The 14543-nt window shown below is 47.4% G+C and overlaps 1 non-coding gene across 1 annotated transcript; it reads right to left on the bottom strand.

The window, feature by feature from the left end:
- Positions 1–2646: 2646 nt before the first annotated feature.
- LOC146405902 (small nucleolar RNA SNORA18) lies at positions 2647–2773 on the bottom strand. Its single transcript, XR_014832378.1, has one exon. It is a non-coding gene; the product is annotated as a small nucleolar RNA SNORA18 (small nucleolar RNA).
- Between the last annotated feature and the right edge of the window lie 11770 nt (positions 2774–14543).

Genomic DNA, 14543 nt, shown 5'->3' with positions numbered 1-14543 from the left:
CCGGATCCTTAACCCACTGAGCGATGCCAGGGATCGATCCCGCATCCTCATGGATACTAGTCAGATTCGTTTCCGCTGCGCCACACTGAGAACTCCAGTTAAAATCAGAACATTTTTAAAGACAAAAGCAAAGTCTCTCTCTTACAATCAAATGTATACTGATGGCCTTTAATCCTTTCTTCCCCATGACATGACTCATGACTGTAATTTTTGTGTGAAGGCACTAATTTGTTTTCGAGATATGTGTAAGAAATTGCATGAGTTCTCAGTTTAGAATCACTCCAACTGGGAGTTCCTGTCGTGGTTCAGCAGTTAACAAACCCGACGAGTATCCATGAGGATGCGGGTTTGGTCCCTGGCCTTGCTCAGTGGGTTAAGGATCTGGCGTTGCCACGAGCTGTGGTGTAGGTCACAGAGGAGGCTCAGATCCTGTGTTGCTGTGGCTGTGGTGGAGGCTGGCAGCTCCAGCTCCCATTCGACACCTACCCTGGGAACTTCCATATGCCACAGGTGCAGCCCTAAAAAGACAAAAAAAAAAAAAAAAAAATCATTCCGACTTACCCATTAATGGGTTTGTTTTATTAAACAATCACCCTCTGACTTTAGTGAGGCTTGGGGCTGGTTTTAGCTTTTGAAACCCTCTTCCCTCTCTGTGCTCCGCCTCCCTCTTTTGGTTCACTTACAAACATATTTCAAGAAGATTTATAAAAAGATGGCCATCAAGATGAAAACATAACCAGGAAATTGAGTAAGAACTTTGTCACATTCAGCAGTCCGTCAAATGGAAATCCCCCTTGCAGAATCCTGAAACACAGTGTCTCCCAGAAAACTTTTAGGAGTGGTGGGGCCTCTTTCCAACTTTGTCTGCCCTGTAGCTGCCTGCCTGTAGCCCGACTACTCAGAAGAGTCAGCTCCCCCTGCCCCCGCCCCCCCTTGACAAGAAGACCCCAGCCCTGTGCCCTGCCTCCTTGACCGCAGCTCACTGGACCCGTGTCGTCCTCTGACTGATGATTTACTGATGCTCTTTTCTGTGAATTTGAAGTTAGAACTCAGCCCTTTTTTTCAGAGGTTACGCAGACACATTTGCCTAGTGGATAAAGCAGGTCTACAGTGAGAGAAGAATGAGCAGACACACAAGGATGAGCAGGAACTCTCTGTCCCATTGTTTTTTTTGTCTGTGCCCATGGCATGAAGAAGTTCCCAGGCTAGGGCTTGAGCTACAGCAGTGACAACTCTGGGTCCTTTAACTGCTATAGGCCACCCACCTGGGAACTCCAGAAACTCTACATCTTCCAGGAAAAGAGAGAGTGAATAGAATTTCAGCGGCCGATGACTTTGGAGTGTCCAGCTCCAGGCTTTACGTGAGTGTCCAGTTCTAGTCTTGCCTTTGGCCTCTGTGTTGCACCTGCCCTTGGCCACCAGGACCCACTCCTCTTTCTTCTGATTCAGTCTCCTTTTAGCTCCGGCTACTTTGAGGGAACTTCTGTTTTTATAAACAAAATAATCGACTCCTGAGAACCAATAACCTCGGAGTTGGTTTCCATTACTTATTACCAATAATAATCTGAGATCTGTGGCCACAATTTTATTGTAGGTACTTAATTTTAATTGCTAGTAAATCTGCCAAAAACAACAAAGAAAACAAACCAACAAACCCAGCTGCTGGGGTTAAGGCAGAGCCGGAAGGTCACTGCCAAGATTCTAAGGAGTGTTCAGGTTCAGCATCCGCTATGGTTAGTGGAATTTGAAAGAGGCTCCAGGCTTCCCAACCCCTGGCTGTTCAATCAGACATGAATCTAGATACTGCTGGGAAAGGACTTCGCAGGTGCAGTTAAGATTAGGAATCACTTGACTCTCTCTCTTTTTTTTTTCTACACAAAGTGTAGAGGTTTTTTTTTTTTTAATTATGTGAAACGTAGGCAAAATTATTTATTTATTTATTTATTTATTTATTTATTTATCTTTTTGTCTTTTTAGGGCCACATCCATGGCATACGGAGGTTCTCAGGCTAGGGGTCTACGCCACAGCCACAGCAACGCCGGATCCAAGCCATGTCTGTTACCTTCACCCCAGCTCACGGCAACGTGTGATCTTTAACCCACTGACCAAGGCCAAGGATCGAACCCTCAACCTCATGGTTCCCAGTCGTATTGGTTTCTGCTGCGCCATGATGGGAACTCCATGGCAAAATTATTTAAGTCAATACATTTCTAAGGACTTTCTTTCATACGTGCTGATTCTTTGCACTGCCTATCGCCTTGGTTTCTCCGGTTTGAGTCACTATCTTCAAGGTAGCCCTTTCAAACGGAACTTTTGCTCAATCCATAGGTCATGTCATCCTGTCCACAATTCTTTTAGTTGGGCTTCTTTGATCCCAAAGGGAATATGGACACAGTTCAAAATTCCCCACCTGGAATCCTTGGGATCCAGTGTACTCCAAAGTCATTTACTTTAGGGCCACCTTTGGGGTCAGAAGAGATGGAGCTGCCTGGTTCTGAACTTCAGACACCCGCTCAACATGCACTAAGTTCAAATCACACTCACCCCTAGGCTATCACATCCTAGAACAGGACAGATCCTTGGGATATGCCAATATCTAAGATAAAAAAGTGTGACTGCTGGGTTTTTCATAGTTTCTTTAGCAGCTCAGTCTATGGCTCCTCCGCACAGATCTAACATGTGCTGTGAGTACGGAAAACCAGATGGTTACTCTGTGAGGCGTTTCCAACAATGTAGGTTTACAGAAAAAGCCCCATCGGAATAGACCTCAACAGGAATCACTTGACTTGTAGATGAGATTCTCCGAGTCCTTGAGAAGCAGAAGAGGAAGGAAGAGACATTTGGAGCAGGAGAAGGATTCAATGACTAATTCTGGCTTTGAAGAGGGAGGGGGCCGCCAAGCCAGGAATGTGGGCAGCTTCCAGAAGCTGAGAACGACTCTCAGCTGGCAGCCAGCAAGGCGCAAGGAACCCCGGATCTTCGTCCCATAACCCCATGGGACAGAATCTGGCCAACAACCCCAATGAGCCTAGAAGTGGATTCTTCAGACAAGAGTCTACACTGCCTGACTCCTTCACTTCCACCTTGTGAGGCTCGAAGCAGAGAACCCGGCTCAGCTCCTCTGTGCCCAGATTTCATTCCCACGGACGCTACAACCTAAGACATGGGTCCTGTTTGAAGTCTCTACGTTTGTGGCACATATTCCTGCAGTGACAGGAGACTGACACACCAGCACCACCTTGGAACGGGGTCCACTCCAAGGCCCGAGGGTGGCCTCTCGTCTGGTCTAGGTCTCTTGCTTGCAAGACAAACAGCGGGAAAGAGAAAAGGAGCAAGGAAACGTCCGGTCAAGCATCCCAGTCTGTCCTTGGGCCGTCTTCAGGTAGGTAGGGGCTGGACGTGCGGATGAAGCAGCTGAGGTCCCCGACTAAAGGTCAAGGCCATCCTCCTTCTCCCCTCCCTGCTGGGAACCTCCCATCATGGAATTTATAACTCATCCTCCTCCCGCGCAGGTTGGCGATGCCACAAAAACAACCTTTCTTGGGCTATTTTGGGAATTATATTCCCAGCGAGAAATGAGAAATGCAGACCCACAAGGAATCGGAAAGGCTTTTGGGAGAAAGAAACTCGCGAATCATCATGGGGCTAGTAAGGAAGAAAGGGAATACGATTTCAGGCTTAACTTTTTAAAAATAGGGAGACAGGCTCCAGGGAGTCATGTGGGTATGAGACTCGGGCTCCAGGGTGTGAGAGAGGCGTGGGGCTGGCATTCCCAAACCCCTGCCCTGTGGTCCCAGCAGACCCCGGACCGGATCCATGTCTGTGGAATTTGTAAGGCTGCGCATTTTGGCTGAGAGAGGGGGATCTTGAGAAAGTGAGGGTTTTCGTGGCTGCAGAAGGGGCAGGAAGAAAGGACCAGGGCCAGGGTTAGAGATGGTGTCTTTCCTGCTACAAACCTGAGCTCCGGAGCTCCAGGGAAGAAGGGGGCTGAGCAAAAGTGTTGGACCTCTGCTGGGACCCTGGGACTCTGAGCAGAAGCTTTGTGTCCAGGCAATCCAGAGTGACACGGAAGGAGGCTGCCCTTGCTGTCCCTCCACCCCAGAGCCCCAGGCCACAGAGTGGGCAGCAGGGTGGAGAATGGAGCCACCTGCTGGGGGAGGGGAGAGGCATGGAGCGGGGGTGATAGGGAAATGCCTGGTGAGCCAGAGCAGACTAGTTTCTGAGGGCGGGGTGGGGGGGGGTGGCCTCTGGGTGGTGGGAGGCAGCTCGAGGACCTCCCGGGGTGGAGAAATGCACAGCCTCAAAGCCCTGAAAATGTCGGCAGAAAATGCCAAATGATGTCATTTGCCCCCAAAAGTTGGCGAGGTCTGGAACAAATCCCTCCTATACCCTCATTCCAAAAAGAGATGCCGTGGGCTCGTTTAAGAGGCTCTGCCAAGATGGAAGACAAAAATTTTCATTTAAAAAAAAAAAAAAAAAGCCAGAATGTACCTCAAAAAAGCCCAACAAACAAACAAAAACCCAAAAAACAAAACAAAAACAAAAACAAAACCCCTGTGTCAAGGTGGAGTTTGAGGCTTATTTTATGTTATTTTATTTTGCTTTTTAGGGCCACACCTGTGGCATATGGAAGTTGCCAGACTAGGGGTCGATTGGAGCTTCAGCTGCTGGCCTACACCACAGCCACAGCAATGCTGGATCCTTAACTCACCGAGCAAGGCCAGGGATCGAACCTGCGTCCTCATGGATCCTCCTCGAGTTTATTTCCACTGAGCCACAACAGGAACTCCCTGGGGCTTCTTTTAAACAGCCCTCTCTCCTGGTTTCTGCAAATCCCAAGAATCTCCCCTGGGTCATGAAAGCAGATCTCCACGAGGCTAAGCCCAAAGCCCAAAGCCTCCCTCCAAACCCCAGCCTCAAAAAAATTCTAAACACAAAAATTCAAGCAGGACTCAGTTGATCTCTGGTTTGGGTGAGACCTTGTATTTCTGTGGAAAGGCTGTCCTCCTGTTTTGTTTTTTTTTGTTTTTTGTTTTTTCCACTTTTTTGGCAGCCCCATGGCATATGGAGTTCAGATTGCTTAAAGCTTTCCCGTGTTTTGTTCCTGCTCTGCCGCACAGCAGACCAACACAAAAGTTGAAGACGGAAATGGCAATAACCGAAGGGTCGATCCAGGACACTGAGACCCCTCACCCTTTTCTTTCTTTCTTTCTTTCTCTCTTTCTTTCTCTCTCTCTTTCTCTCTTTCTTTCTTTCTTTCTTTCTTTCTTTCTTTCTTTCTTTCTTCCTTCCTTCCTTCCTTCCTTCCTTCCTTCCTTCCTTCCTTCCTTCCTTTCTTTCTTTCTTTCTTTCTTTCTTTCTTTCTTTCTTTCTTTCTTTCTTTCTTTCTTTCTTTCCTTCTTTCTTTCCTTTCTTTCTTTCTTTCTTTCTTTCTCTTTTTTTCTTTTTTTTTTTGGCTTTTTAGGGCCACACCTGCAGCATGTGGAATTCCTGGGCTAGGGGTCGAATCAGAGCTACACTGCCGGCCTACACCACAGCCACAGCAACGCAGGATCTGAGCCGTGTCTGCAACCTACACCACAGCTCACAGCAATGCCGGATCCTTAAGTCCCTGAGCGAGGCCAGGGATCAAACCCGCAACCTCATGGTTCGTAGTCAGATTCGCTTCCGCTGCCCCACGGCGGGGACTCCTCTCACTATTTTTGAGTGCTTGCAGCCAATGCTGGCCTGACTAGATGGACGCCGGACATACAGGGGGCACCAGGGGTCAGTGAGACTTACGACGTAGGAACCCCATCCGTTTCATCACCCACAGTGGGGGTCTTAGCACTTCTGACAGAGGGAGGTAGGAGGGGTGGAACATGAGGGATGAGGGAAGCCAGTATTCTTCTATGATTGAGTCAGAAGACACTGTCTGAGGTTTCTAGAACAAGAAATAGAAATCAACAACTTTGTACTGAAAAAGAACTCAACATTATTCTGTGGTCATAAAATATGGAGGGCCTTATGGAAAAGGAATGCTTTATGATTTATAGAAGAGTTAGTAGATACTCTTGAGAGTTGCTAACCAAGAAATGGAAGTGACAGCCAGAAGGACTGAAGTCAGAAATCCTCCCCCGTGGTCCGCTCGGGGAGGTGGCCCCAGGGATGCAGGAAGTCCTAGGGAGATTGTTGGCATGTATCGTTTAATTTTTTTCCTTTTCTTTTTGGCTGCACCCATGGCATGAGGAAGTTCCCAGGCCAGGGATCAAACCCGCGCCAAAGCGCAACCTGAGCCACGGCAGTGACAATGCCGGATCCTTAACCTGCTGCATCATCAAGGAATTCCTTAAATTAATTTCTTAAATAAAATAATCCAACAGGAAAGTGTATTCTGAGGTCGAAGTTGGGGGCAATGAAGAAGGGGGACAAAAGTGGCAATAAAGCCGTGGACTTGGGTCCCCTGTGCACCCTTTCTCCCGCCCTGGGATCAGGTGCCCACCCAGAAGGACAATTCATAATGAGCTCCAGGGTGTTTGGAAGGCCATAGTGTCATAGAGGCCCTGGCTGTACTCGGGCCCGAGGGCCCACCTTTCATAAAGTCACCTTTGGCAGCACCAGGTGACTCTGCACCACGCCTGGGCTGGGGTCACAAATCTGCGAAGACAGGGAATAGCAAGGGAATTAAAAGTTTGATGCATGGAAATCTTCGGGGAGGCTTTTCATCCAGGAATAGCTGGGCTGGTGATGTCACCATCCTGACCTCATGTGGAAGGAAGGTACCATGAGCATCACCAGCCGTGCAGGTGGCAGAACATGTCTCCAGGATTCATGGGCTTGCAAGATACCCAGAAGATGCTGGGTAATTTTGAAGTCTGGAGGGCTTTTATTTATTTATTTATTTTGTCTTTTTGTCTTTTCTAGGGCCGCTCCCACGGCTTGTGGAGGTTCCTAGGCTAGGGGTCTAATCGGAGCTGTAGCCAAGGCCTACACCAGAGCCACAGCAATGCGGGATCTGAGCCGAATCTGTGACCTACACCACAGCTCACAGCAACGCCGGGTCCTTAACCCACTGAGCAAGGCCAGGGATGGAACCCACAACCTCATGGTTCCTGGTCGAATTCGTTAACCACTGTGCCACGATGGGAATTCCGGGCTTTTAAATTTATTTAGAAAAGGGGCAGGATAGAGGGCTCATTTCTATCCAGTTCTGTCTAGTTCTCTCTCCCTCTGTCTCACTTGCATTTAGAATTCATTTCAAAGATGGATTTTGGAGGCAATTTTAATTCGTTGGGAGCTAAATAGCAGTTCCAATCACAGACTGGAATTAACGAGCCTTTACAGATGGTCCTGGAGAAGCCTCTGCTCAGAAATACAAGGAGCAATCTGTCAGCCAACACTTTTTGAGGTGGAAATCCTGTTTTCTATGATTTTGACAATGTTGTTTCAAGAATTCAGGCAGTCGGAGTTCTGTCGTGGCTCAGTGGTTAACGAATCTGACTAGGAACCATGAGGTTGTGGGTTCAATCCCTGGCCTTGCTCAGTGGGTTAAAGGATCTGGCGTTGCTGTGAGCTGTGGTGAAGGGTGCAGACACAGCTCAGATCCCGTGTTGCTGTGGCTCTGGCACAGCTCGTATTCGACCCCTAGCCTGGAAACCTCCATATGCTGTGGGAGTGGCCCTATAAAAGGCAAAAAGACCAAAAAAAAAAAAAAAAAAAAAAAAGAGAGAGAGAGAATTCAGGCACTGGCCCCTTGGCACTGAGAGCGATGAGGAAGGCCTTTTCTATGAGCGATGTGGGAGCCAAAAGGACTGTGGATGGTATCAGCAGGGACCCGCAGGCTCCCTCGGGTTCTGCCCACGTCTCTTGGGCAAATATTAACTGATGTACCAATGTGAGGTCAGGAACTTGGGAAATTCATCAGCGATGCTGATAAAGACACAGAAGAGACAGATACAGAAAGGACTTAGAATCCCGGTTTTAGGCTCAGAAACCTGGGTCTCGTTCTCTTACGGGTCTCTTTGTTCTCGTCTGAACTGGAGTCTCCCTGGAAGAGAAAGAAGCAGCGTGACCAGGTAAGAAAACCACCAGCTTTAAAACTTGTCAGACTTGGTTTTAAGTTACGTCCTTGTTATACTTGCTTTAGCAAGGAAACCGAACTCAGACTTGGAAAGTGTCTGGACGTGGGGACATCCTAGTGGCTATTCTAGAAAGAGGTAAGAGATGAGGACGTGAAGGAGAAATTCTGCCTTTCCAAATGAGGCAGGAACAAGAGCGAGGGCTGGGAGGGCCGAGAGTAGAGGGGGTGGCACTTCTGGGGCCAGGAGGTGAGAAGGCTCTGAGTTGCTCCTTGAATGACAGAAAGAAGCGTCCACTAACTTGGAGGCATACGTATACTGGGCTACATTTGCTGTTAATTTGGAGGCTTTATATACTTGGGTTCCTGTGCTGCTACAGCCCCAACCACTCTCACATTGATAACTGGAGCTATGGGGTAGTCAAGATTGCCCAAGGAGAGTTCGTAGAATGAGAAGAAGGGAGTGATTGGGGCAGAACCCTATGGAATGCCCCCTTGGAGCAGTGGACAGAAGGAAGGAGGGGCTCCCCCCAAGAGGTCTGTAGATGGGCTGGGGCCTCGCAGAAGCCAAGGGAAGGAGGTCCTTCCCGAAGGAGGGCATGTCAAAGAAGAAGCGTCTTACCAGTCGGACTGAGCCAAATGGGGGTCTTTAATGATCTGGTCCGGACAGGCTTAGTGGAGGGTGAGTCCAGCAGAGGCTGAGAGCCAACAGGCTGGGGCGGCAGGTGCGCAGCGCCCCGAGAAGGGGGCTGTAGGCAGCTGTGCGCTTCCGTTCTCCCCCTTCCCTTTCTTTCTTTGTATCCGATTCCCTTCATCCCTTATCTCCCTCCCTTCTTTCCTCTTTTGAGAGGAGAGACCCAAGCATGCTTGAAATTCTAATGAAAACAAGATATTGAAGCGACAGGCAAACAACTTCCAAAACTCTTATCTATGCCCAGATGGCTTTCTCATAGAACCAATACACTGCCCATCAAACGGCTCCATCTGGATGTCCCTGGGTGCTTGAAGTTCAACGCTGTCTAAAAGGGCTCTTTCGGTCTTTCCTCCCAGTGTCTTGCTTGTTTTATCCTCCTGACAGGCGCCACCATCCCCTCCCCACTGCCCAGGCAGGGACCCATCGGTCACCATGGACCCCACCCCCTGCCGCCCCTGGTGCTGTCCTGCCAGCACCTCGACACCCCCCACATCCGTCAGGCTCGTCCGTCCACACTGTCCCTCAGTGGAGCTGCCCCCCTTCTCTCGCCTGGACCACCGAGCCTCCCCGATGTGGCCACTTGGCCTCTAGTCTCATGCCTTTGAAGGAACTTTCCTCAGCGAAGCAACCGCATCTTCAAAAGAATTCTTTCCATCCTGTTGGAGTCCTGCAGGCTTCCAGTCGTGTTCTGTGGCTTCCTGGCCTTTAACTCTGTACCTTCCCCCTCGGTCTGGAATGCCCCGTATTCCTACGTCTTAGATCCAACTCAAGAGGTTGTCTGGCTCTCAGACAGAGCTGATGTCGCCAGTGCTCCGGCCTGACACCTCTGCTGTGACTTCACGGGTCTCTCGCTGGTGAGTAAGTTCATTAACACCTGGTGCCATTGCAGGAACTGAATGAAGGAAGACAATGAAGAAGGCGGGGCTAAACGCAATTTCTTTTTAAATTTTTTTTTTTTTTTTTTTGTCTTTTTGTCTTTTTAGGGCTGCACCCGTGGCACATGGAGGTTCCCAGGCTAGGGGTCCAATCGGAGCTATAGCCGCCGGCCTACGCCAGAGCCACAGTAGCGCCAGATCCGAGCCGCATCTGTGACCTACACCACAGCTCACAGCCACGCTGGATCCTCAACCCACTGAGCAAGGCCAGGGATCGAACCCGCAACCTCATGGTTCCTAGTCAGATTTGTTTCTTTCTTTCTTTCTTTTTTTTTTTTTTTGTCTTTTTTGTTGTTGTTGTTGTTGTTGTTGCTATTTCTTGGGCTGCTCCCGCGGCATATGGAGGTTCCCAGGCTAGGGGTTGAATCAGAGCTGTAGCCACCAGCCTACGCCAGAGCCACAGCTACGTGGGATCCGAGCCGCGTCTGCAACCTACACCACAGCTCACGGCAACGCCGGATCATTAACCCACTGAGCAAGGGCAGGGACCAAACCCGCAACCTCATGGTTCCTAGTCAGATTTGTTAACCACTGCGCCACGACGGGAACTCCCAGATTTGTTTCTGATGCGTCACAACAGGAAGTCCTAAATGCAATTTCGAGGAACTGGTGCCTCATTACACTTTTTTTTTTTCTGGCCAGGCCCAAGGCCTGCATAAGTTCCGGGGCCAGGGATCAAACCCATAGCACAGTAGTGACAAAGCCCGTCCTTAACCCACTGAGCCACCAGGGAACTCCTGGCATTCTACTTTTGGGGCTCAGTTCTCTAATTAGCCAGAAGCTACCACATCACATCATCCCTGACCAAGGCCACCATACTCCTCTCATTTTCCCACAGGATACCTCATCAAATGACTTGCTGTGTTGCCTGTTTCCCAGACTCTGACCCTGGGAAATGTCACTCCTTCACGCTGCCCTCTGAGACAGGGACTCCAAGGTGGCAGTGTGTTCTGGACATAGCGCAAAGCACGCTCTCCTCTTGGGGATAAACGACGCTCCTTAAGGGGTCTGAGAAGTTTAACAGGAGAAAAAAACTTCAGTGTGGTTGGCAAGTTTTCCCAAACGTAATGGAACCCTTTTTTTCTTCAAGTCGCATCTTGACCTTTTTTATTTTTTATAATTTGATCCTAGTTTTGCTTAATATTTTAAAAATTAAATCAATTAATTATTTCTTTTTATGGCCTCACCTGCAGCATATGGAAGTTCATGGATTAGGGGTCGAATTGGAGCTGCAGGTGCCAGCCTACTCCATAGCCATGGCAACACCAGATGCCAGCCACATTGTGACCTGTGCTGCACCCTGCAGCTACGCCAGATCCTGAACCCTCTGAAGAAGGCCAGGGATCGAACCCTCATCCTCATGGACACTGTGTCGGGTTCTTAACCCACTAAGCCACAATGGAAACTCCGATCCTAGTTTGATTTAAATTTATTTGTGTGTAGATAGAGATCCCGTCATGGCACAGCAGAAATGAATCTGAGTAGCATCCATGAGGATGCAGGTTTGATCCCTGGCCTTGCTCAGTGGGTTAAGGATCTGGTGTTGCTGTGAGCTGCAGTGTAGGTCGAGATGTGGCTTGGATCTGGCATTGCTGTGGCTATGCTGTAGGCTGGCAGCTACAGCTCCTATTCGACCCCTAGCCTGGGAACCTCCATGTGCCACAGTGTGGCCCTAAAAAGACAAAAATAAATAAATAAATAAATTTATTTATGTGTAGAAAGAGGTTATATATCAAAATGTTGAGTTATTTTCTGGGTAAATGTATTATGGGCGTTTTTCTTCTTTTCTAGATTTTTACAAACAGTGTATACTGTTTTTAAGGAGAAAAGTGGATAATTTTTAAAATGACTTGAATGATATGAACAAAAAGGAATTAATGGTAGAAATATGGAAGACAGGAGTTCCTGCTGTGGCACAGAGGGCTAAGGATCTGTCATTGTCACAGCTATGGCGTAGGTTGAAGCTGTTGCTTGGATTCCAATCCTGGCCCAGGAACTTCCATATACCCTGGGTGTGGCAAAAAAAGAAAAAGAAAAAGAAAGAAAGGAAGAAAGGGAGGGAGGGAGGAAGGAAGAAAGAAATGACAAAGAAAAAGAAAGAAAAAAACTGGGGAGATAGTTGATTTTTGTCAATTGTGTATTTCCACAGAAGATTGATGTAAACAAAGCATTACTATGTTAAAGTTGAGTCATGATAATCTTATCCTAATGTGCCAAAAAAAACCCCAAAAACCAAAAACAAAACCAAAAAATCAAACCCCTGTAAGTTATAAGTGGACAGTATTTTCTAGTTTACGCTTCTTCTATAAACAATGGCCGGGGCTGCCGGTTGTACACCAGGAGCTCTGTATCCATTTTTCAGGAACCCTCACAGCTCTGAGTTTGCAGTCTCCCTGTTTCTTCAGATAACAAAGTAAGGCTCAGAGCTGGAAGTTTAAACTTAAAGCGGGCCTGTGACTGTCCTTCTATTTACTAACAGTTGGGTTATTCTAGTAACAAACACATCACACTGGAATCCTGTTTAATTCCCATCTTCTGCAGACAAAATAGCATATAGCAGTTTTCACAATGTACCCCCCCCCCCTTTTTAGGGCCATACCTGCAGCATACAGAATTTCCCAGGCTAGGGATAGAATCGGAGCTGCAGCTGTTGGCCTATATCACAACCACAGCAATGCCATAGCCAGGCCACATGGCGACCTATACCACAGCTCACGGCAACTCGGGATCCTTAACCCACTGAGCCGAGGCCAGGGATCGAACCCTCATCCTCATGGATGCTAGTTGGATTCTTAACCAATATCCTTATGATATCCAGTTTCCAAATAAGCAAAGTATTTTGAGTGGATGACATGTTTTAGAAACTAATGACTTTTCCTCAGTTAAGAAAATCTATGATTTATCTGATAAGGTTTACTTTTTTTTGTTTGTTTGTATAAAACTTTCTGTCCCACCTAGCTGTTTGAGGATTAAAAATAAGTTTTACAAAAGTTATGATTTTGAGGAGTTCCCATCGTGGCGCAGTGGCTAACGAATCCAACTAGGAACCATGAGGTTGCGGGTTCGATCCCTGCCCTTGCTCAGTGGGTTGGAGATCCGGCATTGCCGTGAGCTGTGGTGTAGGTCGAAGACGCGGCTCGGATCCCACATTGCTGTGGCTCTGGCGTAGGCCGGTGGCTACAGCTCCGATTAGACCCCTGGCCTGGGAACTGGCAAAATGACAAAAAAAAAAAAAAAAAAAAAAAACAACTTATGATTTTGATTTCTTAATTAAAATGTAAATGGGTGAAAGTCAGATCTTGCTTCAAGGATTCACTCCAGGCTCCTTTTCCAACACAATCTGGGTGCTGAGCTTCAAACCTAAAGATTTAGTGTTTTTAAATTTGAGATTTCAAAGACAGAAATTTAGTGTATCTCTACCCAAGACTAAAATCCATACTTCTTGTTGAAAAGTGAAAAGACACTTCATTTCTTAAAAAAAAAAAAAATCCATTTGAGTTTTTTTATGGTGCAGTAGGTTAAGGATCTGGTATTGTCACTGGAGTGGTGGATTCGCTGCTGTGGTGAGGGTTCAATCCCTGGCCTGAGAACTTCTGCATACCCTGGGCGCAGCCAAAAAAAAAAAAAAAAATTTCTCTGTCTAGTTGACTTTTACAGCTGAAAATGATATTTCTTTATGTAATAGCCCCTTGGATAGTTTAATGAACTGCAGCATGAATAGGAAGCACTGCCCAGAAGTTCATTCATGCAACATCTGGAGCAGTTACTGCTACCGGCATGCACAGAAATTGTTTTTCCTGAAAGGATATGACCAAATCTCAAATCCTATTGTGGAGCTGGTATTTCAAAGCTCAGCTTCACATTATTTTCCAAGACAAATTTCCTAAATATGTGGATGAATAAATACTGCGAAGAAGGGACTTGCCATCTGAAAAATCATCCTGAGAATTGTGATTCTGGGGTATGTGAATCATTTCACGCCAGGGTGGGCATTCCACTCAGCATTTCAGACATCCCATCTGCAAACCGTTGTCTGATGTTCTCTAGCAGAGATTTCGCAGTCATAAAGGATTCGAGTGGAAAGACTTTTGGAAAAAAATCCGTTCGCCTATCACGGCCTCTGGGTATAAAATGCATCCCGTGGAATTAAAGTCTGCTCACACTGTGACCTGGGAACTTTTAGATTGTGTCTATATAATACTCACAGGGGCAAAAGGCATAAGTCACCCCTGGCCCTGCCAAGTTTCCTTTGTAAACTTGTGGTGTTGGCATCACCAGCTCATGACAGGCACATCAGGAGCACATCAGAAAACGTCAGCGGAGCAATAATTAGCAACCGCGTCAGGTGTCTCGGCCCATTTTGATAATGTGAGATCATGGCTTTCTTGCTCCTGGATGAACAGGAAAGAATGGTTTCTGGAAACCGCAGAGGACCTAAATCATTTTTCCTACTCGTGCATGGGGGCAGGTATTATGAAGACCAAGCATTAAGAGAAAAGAGGTTCAGAAAATATATTCTACACAGCTAACAGAGGAGTCACTGAGTTTCCCCAGGGTCCGTGGATACTGCAGAGTCTCTAGAAAAATGCTCAGCGTTATGCTGGGAAACACATACAAGAAAAACACATGATGTGGTCCCGGTCATTGACGAGAAGGTCGAGAAGACAGTCAGCACTTGCATGACACACTTGGAGAAGAGTTCCTCCTACGTGGTGGTGTGTTCTTGAGTGGGAGGTGGTTTGACACAGGCAGAAGTGCTTGGGAGGTAAAAGAAAGAACTTGTGTTTGGGAAAGAGGCATAGGAGAGGTGGGATGGAGAGCAACTTGGAAATGGAAAAAAGCATTGAAAACAGTTAA

Source organism: Sus scrofa, chromosome 1, assembly GCF_054392235.1.
Source record: "Sus scrofa isolate SSC_HxYL_T2T_F1_AM1 chromosome 1, Sscrofa_HxYL_maternal_Yorkshire_Landrace_v2.0, whole genome shotgun sequence".
Taxonomy (NCBI): Eukaryota; Metazoa; Chordata; class Mammalia; order Artiodactyla; family Suidae; genus Sus; species Sus scrofa.
The sequence above is the reverse complement of the archived record's forward strand: the minus strand, read 5'-3'. Positions and strand labels throughout refer to the sequence as shown.